Here is a 15297-nt window from a genome sequence, read left to right as displayed (position 1 = left end):
AGCTATTCTTTCTCTTTCCATGGCAAGATATCAGGCAGCAATGGCCTACAGTTGATGCTCCATGGAGCGAAAGGGAAATTACATTTGTACTTTGACTCAAGCCAGAGCTTTTGCAAGGTAAGAGTGATTAAGCAATCTTTGGAAGCTTTATATTTTTCTCCTGCAGAACAACACATACCCACAGCAAGAGAAAAGAACCCAGTTACTTCAGAAATGATGCATTTCCAGGATATCAGATGTACTGCAGTGAGGCTGGACAAGTAGAAACTCAAAAGAACATATTCAATGAAAGTAAACTCTTCAAAAATCTCAGAGAAACAAAACAAAACATAATTCCATTTACTCAGGCTTCATATACAGAACATGTTGTTTTAAATATTGTCACAAGTAAGCAGTAAAGAAACAGCGAAGAACCCATGTGCTGTTCTGCAGAGCTCTCTTTTAGAAAATCAGGCAAGGCAAAGGCTTGTCAAGAAAAAACAGGCAGATTGGAAGCACCACAAAGCCCTAATGCTCCATGCAATGACTATTCTGGGTTTAAGAGAAAGGCAATCATCCTGACTGAGCATCTCCTCACTCTGGAGTACAGATACTTCCTAGGCACACAGTTAAAACCTTCTCTCCCAGTCTACATGCAAGTTCTACAACTCTAGCAACATTTAATACAAAGTCTGGTATAAATATACATATATATGTAATATAGATAATATATATAAACTTGAAACTTCAGAAAACTCTTATCTCCATATGAAACTTCATCAGAAACCTCAATGAAAAAGAACAAATACACATTTTTCACATTCTGAGGATTTCCTGTTTTTTTTTTTTTTTTAATAATTGATTTGCAGTTTCTTGCAATCACTTACATTAATGCAAAACCATTGTGATAACGAACAAACAGTTGACTGATTCCAGAAGAGAAGAGGCATAACAGGACATAAATGATGTCATAAAAGCAAGTGTGAAGCCTCAAGCTGGAAGGAATTAAGAAATCTAATTCCAAATACAACCTTCCCTCATCATAAATCCTCCTTTCTCCTAACTGCAACTTCTGAGACCACATTATCATTACTTGTGCTCTTAATTACAACCTATCCAATGGAAATGAAGACATTTTAATCCTACTGAAGATTTCTTAAGTCTGAAACGTACTTTTAAAGCAGAATGATATATATCAGACTGTGAAAACATCCTGAAGAAATGCCTTAAATGGTATTTTCCCCATTATTATTGAATTACTTTCTAAAACATCCAAGAAACTGCGTGAGAACCTGAATTGTAACACATGAAAAGCTCATTTGTTCACCTGTCCTGTGGGCTTTTTGTTTGGTTGTGGTACATAAGAACATAATATATAATTGTAAACACTGGCACAAAAATCAGAGTGACGCAAAAGAAACACAAAATACACAAAACAGAACACAAAGTATACAGTTGTTCTGATGATTTGTAGCCACAGCAAATACTTTTTTCCTTGCTTTTAAAGTATGACCGATTTCTGATGTAAATAATAAATAAATAATGGTTATTCAAGGTACACCAGTTTGCTATAAACCTAAAGCAGACAATATTAAAAATAGAAAAAACACCAAAAATACAACAAACAACCAAAAAGCGATAGTAAGTATTAACGTTGATTTAGTCTGATGTATAAATGGCTTAACTTCTAGGCTTTTTACATTGAATAGTTTCTGATATAAAAAAAAAACCAACAACTTCCTACCCGCCTCTTCTTGCTGCACAACTTGCTCAACAGAGACTTGTGACCAACTCCTCCTAACAAAAGGTGAAGCATTACAGCTGGCAGCAAACTGTAAGAAAGAGCTTCTTCACCACTACATCCAAAGACTGCTTTTGTCAAAGAATGCAGCTTCTATACTACTGCTGTAAATTCAAACGTTTCCTGCTTTTAAAAGCACCTGAATGTAATTTATATCTCCACACTGATGTTGATTACAACCTGCTGCTACACTTGGTACTTGACTCAGACATCTCCTCCACTTACTGCTTGAACCACTTTCAGCTGTGACCCTGAAGCTGGTCATGGAAACAGGAATTGTTTAACAACTTTGTTTTGAACACACAGTACTACCAGCCTATGAAGCAGTCAGTCTGACTTCCTGGATGTCTGCTCATTTATTAACTATCTTATGTAAGCCCAGCCAGCCTACTGCTGAAATCAGTGGCATTTATTTTCTGCTGAATTGGAAGAGAGATATTCAAACCCTTGAGCTGTGTTCCTCTCTTTCTCAAGTATTTGCTCTGTCTTTAATGTCATGAGTGTGAACCCTGTTGGCTCTACTAATTACATCAGCATATATTGAAGTCAGAAGTGCCATGGGATCCTGGCAGTTACATTTCCTGGAGTAAAGGTGTGATACGCACAAGCAGCATGTAATAACTAACACCATCATTTGAGTGGGTGAAGTTTATAACATAACCACCACAATCTGCACGTACTCTTACAACATCCTGAACCAGAAGAACCTGCCGCAGAACAAGTTTACTATTCTTATCAGTTAGAAGACAAATTCTTTTGGCAAAACTGTATTTCTCAGGTTAGTGTATAATCTGTTCATTCACCAGTGCACCACTGTGCCTCAGCACATGGTTAACTGTTGGGTATCACTGAATTCCATTTTCAGGAATAAGTTTCCCTTGTCCAAAACCCACAGGTGAAGTTGGTCAACATTGTTATTACACAACAGACAAACCAATCTGTAACATTTCAGCACTTATTTAATGGAAATAAGAGGTATGAAAGGAATACACATACCCCAGAAACATTGCTCACTAGGAACTGTAATTTTCTGGGTAGGAAAAAAAGCTGTTAAAGTGAAGAGTCAAGCTTCCCAGTTCTGATGCTGTCTGGACCACAACATTACATGGCCTGGTTTCAAACTAACAATGGTCAATGCCTTTACTGAGTTTTTCCTGTATTGAGTAAAATTCGGTGCTTAATGCAGTTCTTGATTTGATAACACCAACAAACTCTGCTTATTTTAAAGCCTTCTGTGTATTTTGCAATAATTAACTAGGTAGCTGTTGTAAAGGCTTGATGATGTAAGATAACCACCTATTTTGCAAATAGAAAAATGGCTGTGTCACAGAAAGAACAAAAATTGTCTAACAATGCCCCACCAGGACTGCACTGTACAGAGAGATGCAAAACTCCCTGTATAAATGCAGAATCACAGAGTATGCTGGGTTAAACTACGCAAGCGTGTTAACTTATAATTCCAGATACTCGCAGATTCGAGGCTGTGTTTCCAAAAGACACTAGATTTTAAAGATGAACAGAATGCAGAGAACGTGGGTTCAAGGCTTTGTTTCTTATATATGTATAATTTTCAGTGTGCACAGGTTTTAGCTTTTCAGACCACTCCTCTTTTTAAAGAAAGATTAATACATTACTTTGACCCAATCATATGTAGGCAACAGCGCTAAGTTATGTCAGTGCCATTTGTTAGTAACAAAGAAATGTTTTGGTTCAAAAAGCTGCTAGGGAAGAATCTCACAGATTCTCCTCTGAAACAGCTTTTGAATGTAAATTTATTAAAACATTTCCTTTTTTTTTTTTTTTTTTCCTAAACTGAACTATAAGGAGCCCTTCCTGAACTATGGAAGGAGTTTTCTGAGCTATGCTGTGTTGAGACCAATAAGGAACAGTAAGAATCTTTCCTTGTATACAGCATGAAAGAGAATTAGAATTAAATATGTTGAAGTGTATTTGTAGCAAACGGTCCAGATTTATTTTTCTTATGTAACACTGTAGATGTCAACAAAAGAACAGGCACAAAGGGAGGGGAGTAGATAGCTGGCACGGCATACTGGAGAAAAGCAGAAATCCCTAAGAAAAAGCTCCTAGATAACTGCACTGAAAATATTTCCACTCGGTCTGCATCAGACAGCAGGTGAGGTATAAACCAAGCAATGACAACTTTCTAAGCAGCAATGTATTTGTTTTACTGCCTGCCCACCCTGCCTGTTCCCTCTGTTAGAGCGCTTTTCTGTACACATGAAGACTCCTCCTGAAGGCAGTTACATTTATGAACTGTTTGCTCTCTGCTCGCCTCGCAGCCAGGAGTGGCACAGCCATCATTCACTCTGAGGGAAAGAGAACCAGGTGAAGAAAAACGACTCTCCCTAAATGCACTCATAAATTCACATGGAAAAATAACTGCGTGGTGCTACCCCAAACCTTTTATTTTATTAATATTAGGATGACAGTATTTCCATCCAATAAATCTCTTTAGCTTCACCTACTGGTCAAAATGGAAGATGCACCATTTTGGCCATTTCTTCTAGCCTTGTTATTACAGTTCCTGAAAAATATTAAATCATGTAATCTGGCTCACTGAACATCCTGCTGGCAGAAACACTCTCTCAGAGAACGAGTAATGTGGGAGGCTGAGCACCACTGCTCCCCACGCTCCAGTACAGCTCTAATGGCCCTGAGGAGGGCAGCAGGATAAACAAGCGAACGAAACCTAAATGAAACCTAAAGCAGAGAGGTTTATAGTTAAATGACACCAGTGCTGCTGCACTGGACCAGAATTCAGATTTCAATAATATGTAGGTCACTCTGAAAGTAATACCTCCTATTTATTTCCATGGAAACTATGGCAGATACAAGAGAGCAATAACACTATTTGATACTACAAATTCTTGGCTACAAAACACTATTTTTCAACATAGCTACCATCATCTGCTATACGTTTACACAAGGAATGTATGAGAGCCTGCATACTCCACCTGTAAATATCTACACCAGGGGTGATCAACTGCTTCACAGCTGCTATGACAATCATTGCTAGGAAAGCATTGCCCATGCATTCCATCTCTCATCAGCTTGGAGAGATAGAAATCAGAAAGCACCAAATCTGGACTATATGGTGAGTGTGGTAGGACAGTCCAGCCAGGACTAGTAATGTGCTCCACGATCTTCAAACTGTGTATGATCATCTGGAACATAGCTTGTCTTTCACATCACTCCTTGCTACTACCACTGCTGCAATACACCACCCAACACCTCACTGTGCTCACATCCACTCTTTGGTCCCCATAAATATTCAGCAAATGTTGATGGATATCAATGGGTGCCATTCTTTCTGCATGGAGGATCTGAATGACAGACCTTTGCTCCTTACACACTTCCGTGTCAGAAGCCGTTGTGTCACACTGCCTCTCTACTGCCATCTATCACACAGCAACAAAATGCAATAGAAAACTGCCAGGAAGGTTCAACCTTAACTGCCATCCCACTAACATACGCCTCAGATGTTGTGTGGCAACGTAATAAAGTAGTAGCATTTCTTTCAGAGCAGTCCTTATACATATTAAGTGAATAGGCTGTGCACTGTACACTGCTTCCTTTTGATGGATAATTTTCCCTATCAATATTACAGTGATAATATTTGCCATCTCATAAATATGCTTTAAGGCTGGCAAAATGAAAACAGACAGATGCTCTAAGTACTGCAAGAACAAGATGAAACTGGTGGTTATTTGCTTGTAGCCAAACTGGCTTCACAGTGACTGATTCATTGCTAGGGGAAATTAGCTGAACTCCCCGCATTTAAAAATAAGTAAGTCACTTAGCAGCTGTACCACAGTGCTAAGAATGGGACTGCAAGAATCAGACCTCAGGCCTATGGGAGAAGACTGCTTTTAGTTTGTGTATTTTGCCGATGTGAAAGGCAGGGAGAGCAGTGCCACTGTGTTTTCCAGTTTGTCTCAGGAAAAAAGAAAGTAACGCATTCAAACTCAAGCACATAATCTGGAACTCTTCATAACAAGTATAGAAATGAACAAGACCAGCAATGCAGCTCAGGTTCGCAAGATTATGATGTAGGCACTGTGTTTCTTTTAGCCTGGATGCAAAGGCAATCATGCACAGTTAGGATGTCTGTCATTGCCCTTTTCCTTCCCAGCAGGAACATTGTAATCAGTTACGTTCATATTCAAAGACATCAACACTTCACAGTTATTGCAAAAACAGCCAGACTAAGGAGAGTGCCAAGGGAACCTCCCCTGAACAAAGGGATGCAATGCAAGTGCAGTCATGTTATTCCACAACCAGGAGACTCACTCCTCCCCAAACCAAGCTGTAGAAGCTGCACTTCTACAGCAAAGACTTGTTTATTCTCGTAAAGCCTTCAGAGCATAAACACTATGAGGGTATTATCCACGTTACTGAAATGTGGTGTCATTAGCAGGAACATCACAGCTTTATTATTTTTTTTTTTAACCTCAGATCCTTAATGTGGGAGGCTTATTATGGAGTTGTTTTCAGAAGCTGAGAACAAGTTTGCAACTCTCCAGTGTGCTCCATAGGCTTTGTTCCGCTTTGCTTTTTTTCCCCCAGCACTAAGCGACACATTCTCCTGAACAGACTTTTTTTTTAACTAATTAGAGGAGGTTTCAGGAAAGAGGATGGAAATAGAACCTAAATACTAAATTCTTCTACAAGATTATTGCAAAACGTACTTTATGCAACTTAACATTCTTGTCATTGCCATGTATGTACCTTATGTGGAGAATAAAGTTAAAGTAATAAGCTTAGTGCATGGCTACAAGCCTAAAAAAGCACAAAGCAGATGTGTGGATTCTCAAATGTTTGTTTAATTACAGTCAAATATAGGTGAATATGCCTAATTCCAGCCTTTGATATCTGCTCCTGGCCATAGCCACTTCAGATCTCTGATAAACACTCTGAGCATCAAAGCAAAGCATCTACTGCAAAGCAGGAGAAAATAACTGTGTTTTTTCTCTAAGAGATTGCTGGGGCATTGGATCAGGCTGTCCAGGGAAATGGTAGAGGCACCATCCCTGGAGGTGCTCCAGAAATATGGAGATGTGGCACTGAGGGACATGGTTAGTGGGCAGTTTTGATGGGGATGGGTAGATGGTCGGAGCTGATGATCTTAGTTTTCCAACTAGTATGATTCTAGGAATCTGTGATTCAGTGTATGATAGAAGAGCTTTGATAAACGTCTAGGTGAATCAGAGGTGAGTACTTCATAAGTACTCCTTGTAGAAATATGTCGCTGGGGAGAGAGCAACTAAGGTGAGGGGTGCATAAAAAAAGCACATTTTTTCACACGGATTTATGATGGGGAAACTGCAGCACATAGCAGGTCACCTCATTTGTCACCAAAATGCAGTCTCTTTTAGAGCGGAAGGTAGTCACCAATTAAGAGTCAATAGCAACATTATAATAACAGCTTTGAGCAAGGGATTTCGCAAAGCCATAAGGGGAATTTTAGGTAGGCAGAATGTAATTATCCATTTGGAATTCAGCCAGATACGCACAACTCTCTAAACTCTGCATTTGCTGCCAATCTAACACAGCATCCCCACAATTTACAGCAGCAGCATTGCTAGGCGGATCACAGATTAAGCAGTAGGTATCTCATGAGCTATTTGTAGGATGGTTACAGCAAAACCTGCTGCATGGGAAGAAAAAAGACAGAAAAAAAAAGCCAGAGAAGTAACAGGCAGCATGACAATCTCTCTGCTACTTTGAAAGCAAGGGCAAAACCTTTTTCACACATTAGAAATGTAAAAAGTTATTTGGCATATCAACATCCTCGCAAGCAACTGCAGCCATCTGGCTTCCTTTCAAAACTCCCGCCCAGACAGCTCCTTATTTATACAGCCCCTGGGGAACCTTGTGCTTCTCTGACAGCTCCAGCAGGCTGGCTGGGTACTTTCCCTTCTCTGTTCTGATCAGCCTAGATCTGTGCTTTGGCTCACAAGCAGCTTTCTGTTCCCAGACATGCTGCTGAAGCTGGAAACAAGTGCCAGCTGAACTGGATCTTTTCAACAAGACACAATCAGAGCAACAGTCTCCACACTCAACAGGCCACTACAATCCTCTGGGCACACACTCACACTCTGTTTTCTTGCTACTACAGGATTTTCCACGCTGCTATTCACTTCAGGAGACAAGCGTATTACACAGACTAGCACGATGGGCTGGAAAGAAGCCCCTAGAGTCCATCCAGTTCACTTCACTTAGCGTTGTACTCACTGATGTTCTTTTCATCCACTCTGTTCAAGCACCATTTTGAAGAGAATAAAATAGTAAACAGTGCACCAAGTAAAACCCTTTCAGGTCCTGAACTCTTCTCCCCACTGACTTACTTGACACAGCTTAAGTGATTGCTTCTGCTTTCTCAACACCTTATCTTTCGAGGAATGATTAGAGTTTGAAGAGTGGTAGTGAAAAACAGAGATTTGTAAAGAAAAAGGTACAATATACTTCTCTTGCTACCAAGATGAGAATAATTGTATAATTTATAAATGTATAGGATCTACAGATTCTCCTTAATTTTCATGCTCAAGGAGGGTGAGTCAGTTCTGAACTGAGAGACTGAAAAGAAACTCTTGCAAGGTTATGCCCTGAGCTGTCATGTTTGGACTCACAAAATCATACAGATTAGACAGGACCTTTGAAGGTCCAAGCCCCCAGTCAAGAGCAGGGCCAACTTCAGAGTTAAATCAGATTGCTCAGGCCTCATTCACACAAGTTCTGCATATTTCCAAGGACAGAGGCTCTACTGCTACTTAAGGAATTCAGAAATTTGCAGACCTGAGATCTGACAAGGATAGCAAATCTTGTCTGTGATTTGATAGCTCTGGAGAGCTACACAAAGTCAAAATATCTAAATCCAAATTCAGATCTTCCTTTAGTTAAGAGTAAAGGTAAGGCTACTGCAAAGCCTGGTTTGAGAAAATTTCTCTGAGATTATACAAGGAGCCCGTCTCTTCTAATTATGTTTGCAGCAAAATGTTATAAATTAGGTATCTACATTTAGGAAGTGTAAACATAGCAAAGTACCAATATATATATTTATATATATTTTAAATTAATAACTATCAAGAAAACCTAGAAAAAACAGCAGCACCACCTACCACTGTAACTCTTCTTGTGTCTAGAGATGACATTGATGAGCATACATACTTATAGCTTTCCCCAACCTCATAATACCCTCCCAGCTCAAAACAACAAAATCAGTCACATGCAACATAAACTGTGAAATATGTTCTGGGAGAAGTGGGCATGTCCTGAAAGTTACCCTCTTCGGAACACTTTTATTTAAAGTTAGACAATGTAGAAGAAATAAAAAGAAATCAGATATCTTTCTCTCTGCACTGGGAATCTCTTCCATGCTCCAGAGAAGCACTGATTATAGGGCAAACATTTCTGTTGCCAAATTGCAGCTCTGGTTTATTATGGGTAGGGTGCTCTTATTTTTAATTATCAATACAGCACACATTTTATAGCTGTCAATCTTGACTGAAAGTCTTTAATTACTCACCACATCAGAAATGGGACTCCCAGGTTACTGAGTTCCAGCTGTTGCACATCAGCCTCAGAGCTGCATGGGAAGGTCACAAACTAAACAGAAAGGTTGTGAATTCTCCTTCTCTAGAGATGTTTAAGACCCTCCTGAACACCTACCTATGCAGCCTGGCCTAAGGAGCCTGCTTTGGCAGAGGGTTGGACTAGATGATCTCAGGAGGTCCCTTCCAGCCTCTACAGTTCTGTTATTCTGTGACAAGGCATCTGTGGGCCTGTCTCTGGCTGTTCTAACTGGTTGCAGTGAGCCAGGTTCCATCAGACCTTACATTACCCATCGGAAGAGACCAGGAACCTGCAGACAAGGCTATATTTTCAAGTGCTTTTGGATATGCAACAGTGCTCACTGAGAAACTCAAACTTTAGGCAGAACCCAGAAAAGGGTCCAAAGCAAGTTCCCGACAGTCTGCTGGCTACCCAGACAAGAAAGCTTTCAGAAAAGACTTATACTCCCTTAGTTACCATCACTCACCAGAGAGCAGTCCAAAGATGCTTAGAAAAAGATTAAAGGAAAGAGGATGGGTTTCCAGGAATATTTCCAGGTAACTCACTGCAGCAAACTGATGACCTGCTAGGGCTTATTCAGAATTCCCTCCTTTCTTTTTTCTCCAATGAGTTCAGAAAAAAAAATAAAATAAAAATTAAGATGCCAGTATACAGAATAGCAGCAGCTTTCCAGAGCTTGTTCTATTTTCGCTGGTGAAGCAGCTTCACCTCAAGTACTGTGTGCAGATGTGGGCATCACAGTACAAAAAGGACACGTGCATCTATTAAAGAGTGTCCAAGAGATGGCTACAAAGGTGGGGACAGTTCTGTAGAGCAGGATGTATGAGGGGCAGCTGAAGTCAGAGCAGAGCAGGCTGAGAGGAGGCTCATGGTGGCTGCAGCTCCTCACAGGGAGCAGAGGGCAATGCTGAGCTCTGCTCTCTGTGGCAGCTATAGGGCCTAAGGGAATGGCATGGAGCTGTGTCAGGTGTGGGTCAGAGAAAGGTTCTGCCCCAGAAGTGGGCATAGAATGGGCTGCCCAGGCAGCGAGCACAGCCCCAAGCTGCTGGAGTTTTGGGAGTGTTTGGACAACACTCTCAGACACAGGGTCTGATTTTCATGTGGTTGTGTGTGCAGCCAAGAGATGGACTCGATGGTCCTTAGAGATCCCTTCTAACTCAGGATATTCCGTGATTTGAAATGTGTTAATTCTAGGCACAGTAACAGCCCTTTTAAGCCAAACCTCCACTGTGTGCATAGGTAAGAAGGAAAGAGGAGAGCAATGCCGCCTGTTTGCTTTTCTGACATGGAGATTTGTGCCTCATTGGCTCTACATCACATACAGACACCCTCTTCAATCTCGTGGAAAACAAACACCACACTTATTTTCACGTTATCTAACACAACTCTTCTCAAGCTCCCTGACTAAAATAACTTTGAAAACACAATCACAGTTTTACAGGAACAGCCAAAAAAGGCACTTAAAAAATACCAGGTTAAATAACAGACTGAGCAGTATAGAGAGATTGCAAATAAGCAAGTTTCAAAGCTACAGTTCTCTGAATTTGTTTAGAAAAAGGGATTCTACTCAAAAGTAGCAGATTTAAAACTCATGGATGGAAATGGAAGAAAAATCTCAGGCTCTGTATTTAACCCCTTCCATCATTTAAAAATGAAATATTTGGAAATTCAATTTGTATCCTCTGTCCTCTTTTAGGAAAACACTCTTTGGGGCAGCCTGTAGCAGAAAGAGGCAGCAATAACTTCAGGGTCTCTACTTCTGTTTGGCAGGAAGTGAACTCATCAGCATGGGGAGAAGAACCTCTAATGGGAAAATAACTATTGTAGCTTAATTATTATGTAATTATTTTTTCTGCACATACCATTCAACATGAAAAGTAGTGTGTTTACAGTTAGCAATATTCAAGCCTTAATTTTAGTCAGAATTACCTTGCTAATGTTTTTCTTCATGTTTCTCAGAATGGTTATTCATCTTTTCTACCTCCTGCTAGAAGGAGGATATTTCAACAACCCTTCCTCTGCATATGACAGGTACTTTTACACATGTAGAAGCCAGAATCCATATAGTACATCTCAACACTGGGGAGTGGGTTTAATTTCCTATTTACCACGCCTAGGAAGTATTAATGTACTACATTGCAATTTTCACCTTCAAACCTCCTCCCCTTTTCAAACACCCAGATAAATCAGCCTTGCAGCACGCTCCAAAGACCACTACACTTTGATTCCAAATGTTTTGTTGTAGCAGTAGGAGGAATGTAGTCTCCAAGGTTACAAGGACACAAGTAATTTAGAAATTTCAAGCAGCTCATTGAATTGCACAGAGAAGAGACGTTCCCTGCAGGAAGCAACACTGTGAAAGCAGATAGACATTGTCTGCAATAACTGAAATTTCAGAGCACTCTGCAGAGTCAGTCCTGCTCAGCAGCACAGGCTGGCAGCCACAAAACCTGGATTGCTGCAGCAGGCTCTGCAGACCTGTTGACCTGTGAGGAAAAAACTTTGCCGTCCCTATCCTTGGGATTCACAACTACTTCTGAAAATCCAGACTCAGTTCAGACACTCATGATGCTGTAAAGGTGTTTCAGGACAGAATCTACAATTAGATGCAGAAGCAAAAGGAACTAGCTCCTTTCTATTCCAGTCATATACAGGTCTTTTGTGTAAGAGATCAATTGCTTCATCATTTTCTCTGATGCTGTGCTGGGGGCAGGCTTAGAGATTTTTTTTGACCTGTCTTATTTCCATAGAATACTTTATGTTGGAGCCCAGATTTCAAAATTACTGTGTATTCTTCCACTTGTAGCAGAAGGATCCAGGTAGAGGTCTGAGCACAGTTACCCAGGCAACTGCCAACAGCACAGCCTGCCTCATACTCATTAGAAATACCTTTTAAAAAAAATAAAAAGGCATTCAATCCTGGAGTCTGCAGTGCTTCCAAGCAATTATATTCATATGGTGTGTAAATGCTGCAAAAAACAGCTTCTTTGCTTCTTTATTTTCTGCCAGCCAAAATAACCACGAAGACAGACCAATTTAAGAATGTAATTATTATAAGCTAATTTGGCAAACTACGCAGTCAGTATTACCTCAACCTGAGCAGCTCATCTCCTGAGATTTTACTCGCCTTAGGCTTATTACAAAGAGCTGGGAGCATGCGCTTGGCAAAAGGAGCAGGGGGGCAGGAAGGGTTATGATGGAAGGGTCTCCGCTCTGAGCTTCAGTTTCTTCAAATACTACTGTAAATGCTCAGCAAACGCTTAGACTTTTTTCTGGATTTAGATGGGGAAAAGATAATTACTCTCCCATAGGAACAGACAATACACATCTACAGAGAATAAAAAAAAATAAAATAGTTAAATGATCCAGACTCTAATCCAAGCCACATTTTGAGGATAAGCCTATTAATAAATAAATAAATAAACTGAAACTCAGTGGATGCAAAGTATCCACTGGAACAAATTCTGTAGTCTGTTACTTAGCCAGACTGTATGAAAGCACACTCCTCCCAAACCAGTGCTGACGTACTGTGGCAAAAGATGCCATCAGTACAGACCAGAGTGGCATCCTCTGCTGTAGCACAACACCTTCAAGGCCACTGCTGGGAGGTGTCCCAAGGGACCATGGAGAGGAAACTACTCTGTTGCCTCTTTCCTTGTCAGGGTATATGAAACTTAATGAGACTGAGCAGCCAAGGCACAACTAGGAAGACACTAGACAAATGCTGCAGGCTGTGGTCAGGCTACCTCAGACACAATAGGGGATGAAGCAGAAGCAAGGGAGGTGAGATGGAAGGTCTAAAGAGTAAGGTTTGGTATTTCTACCAGGGATTATTAACAAAAGAAAAATTCTGTCTGCCCCAATGTATTGGTCATTTTTTCCAGCTGCCCCTGCCCCAGAAGCAGCAGTGAGCCCAGCTTTCTTAGGCCTTCAGATGCTTGGAATGTAGCTGAAGAGGTGTTTTGCTGCTTGCAGCAAAATATTGACTTTAATTTTCTCTACAGCTTACTCTTCCATGTAGGAACCCAAAGTCAAGAGTCACAGCTTCTCCCCTTTACATACAGAAAATGGAACAGAGGAAGTTCCATATTAATACAATACAAGGAAGAACTTCTTTACTGTCAGAGTTATAGAACAGTAGAACAAGCTGCCCAGAGAGGCTGTGGAGTCTCCTTCTCTGGAGATATCCGAGACCCACCTGTGTGACTTGCTGTAGGGAGCCTGCTTTATCAGAAGGGTTGGACTTAATTTCTAGAGATCCCTTCCAACTCCTACAATTCCATGAACTGACCAGGCTGAGCTTAGAGCTGCTCAGGTCCTGCTAACAGCTCTGCTAAGCCATCAACAAATAGGACAGGAACGTGATGCAAAGGAGAACAAGAATGTGTGTTTAAAACTGCTTTCCAAACACAACATTTTAATAAACCTTCTGCTTGTCAGCAAGTCAGAAATCTCTCCATTTTACCAATTCATACAACCATGCAGACCCAGGACACCTTGTACACAGTAAACAAAACAGAGCTGGAATGCACCGCACTCAAATCTCAGGGGTTCCCTTCAGAACGGCAGCCCATAATCTCAGCACCCTTATCTGTTCACCTCACCATTGCCACAAGGAGTCTTGTTTTCCCTTCAGCTTCAAAAGGATCTGCTTATGCACTTCAGAAGAAAATCAGTTCCAAGGGTTTCTCATTTCTTTTTTTTGCTATGTAGAGCAATGGACCTCCTGGGATTGGCTAGAAACAGGCCCAAATATAAATTATACTTTGAATGTAAGTATAACTGCAGTGCTGCAGCTCATAACATTTGAAAATTAAGCTGAACACTAGTGATTTAGGGAGCTAAAATTCACAAAGGTTTACAGTGCAGTTAGGAAGAAAGACCAGGGTAGACATCTAGCATAGTTCACTAGGCACTGTTCAGAATCTGTATGATCCTTTTTCCTTAGGCTATAGAAGACTCTGCTTGGAAGCACAGGCACAGATGGAAAAAATCCACATTACTTCAGTTGTTCAACTTCAGTAAAATTACAGAATTCAGAAAAAGCAGATTGTGGACTTACTGCTGTGGCTGGACAACCTCGCTTGCAAAATCTCAACAGGTGAAAAAACATGCAAGAATATTCCATCTATTGCACCATTTTTCTTTTTTTTTTAAGACAACTACTAAAACATCAGGGAAGCTATTACGAAAAGATCGTATGTCAATAAATACTGTATATAAGTTAGAAGAAATAACCCATTTCAGTTCCTCTGCCATAAAAACAAAAAAGCAATAAACATTAAGGCACAAAGAGATCTGTGAACATGAAACTGTTGTGCGAGGCCTGAAACACTGAAAGCTATCAGAAGTATTTTTGGATGGCCCAGAGATAAGGACAAGTACGGATTTTTGATATTTGGAGGGAAAAAGAGATACAGTGTCTATATGCCAATGTATACAATGCCAGAAAATGATCACGTGTACAGCAGACAGGAAAGGTGAATAATAGCTACTAGGAGCAGTAACCAAGGCTTTGGCAACTGTTTCTCCACTTTTTGTCTGTCTTTTGATGCGACTGTCAGAGAAGCTGGTCACTATTATCTTGACTGAAGACTCTTTTTCCATAGGAGATTTATCAAAGTGAGCATTTTTTATGAAATACCTTTAGAAACGAAACAAAAAAGTCCTGTTTTATTATTTTCCGTAAAGTGGTGATAACTTGACAACAATCTTTCAAAGTGTCTGACAGTGTATTCTGATACAACACATCTATTACCTGTAAAACCTTTAATACAGGATGGATCTGTTAAAAGAGATTAGTATAAATCCATATGAAATCCTTAGCATTCTTTTTGTGGAAAGAACCTGTCATTTCCAGTCAAATGTTCTCAGTTGGCAATTATTTTCATATCTGTATTTTTTGCCTTTCATGTATTATGAGC

The sequence above is a fragment of the Coturnix japonica genome, chromosome 18, assembly GCF_054131305.1.
Source record: "Coturnix japonica strain WE chromosome 18, WE-NBRP24, whole genome shotgun sequence".
NCBI classification, from domain to species: Eukaryota; Metazoa; Chordata; class Aves; order Galliformes; family Phasianidae; genus Coturnix; species Coturnix japonica.
Note: the sequence above shows the minus strand (reverse complement) of the source record.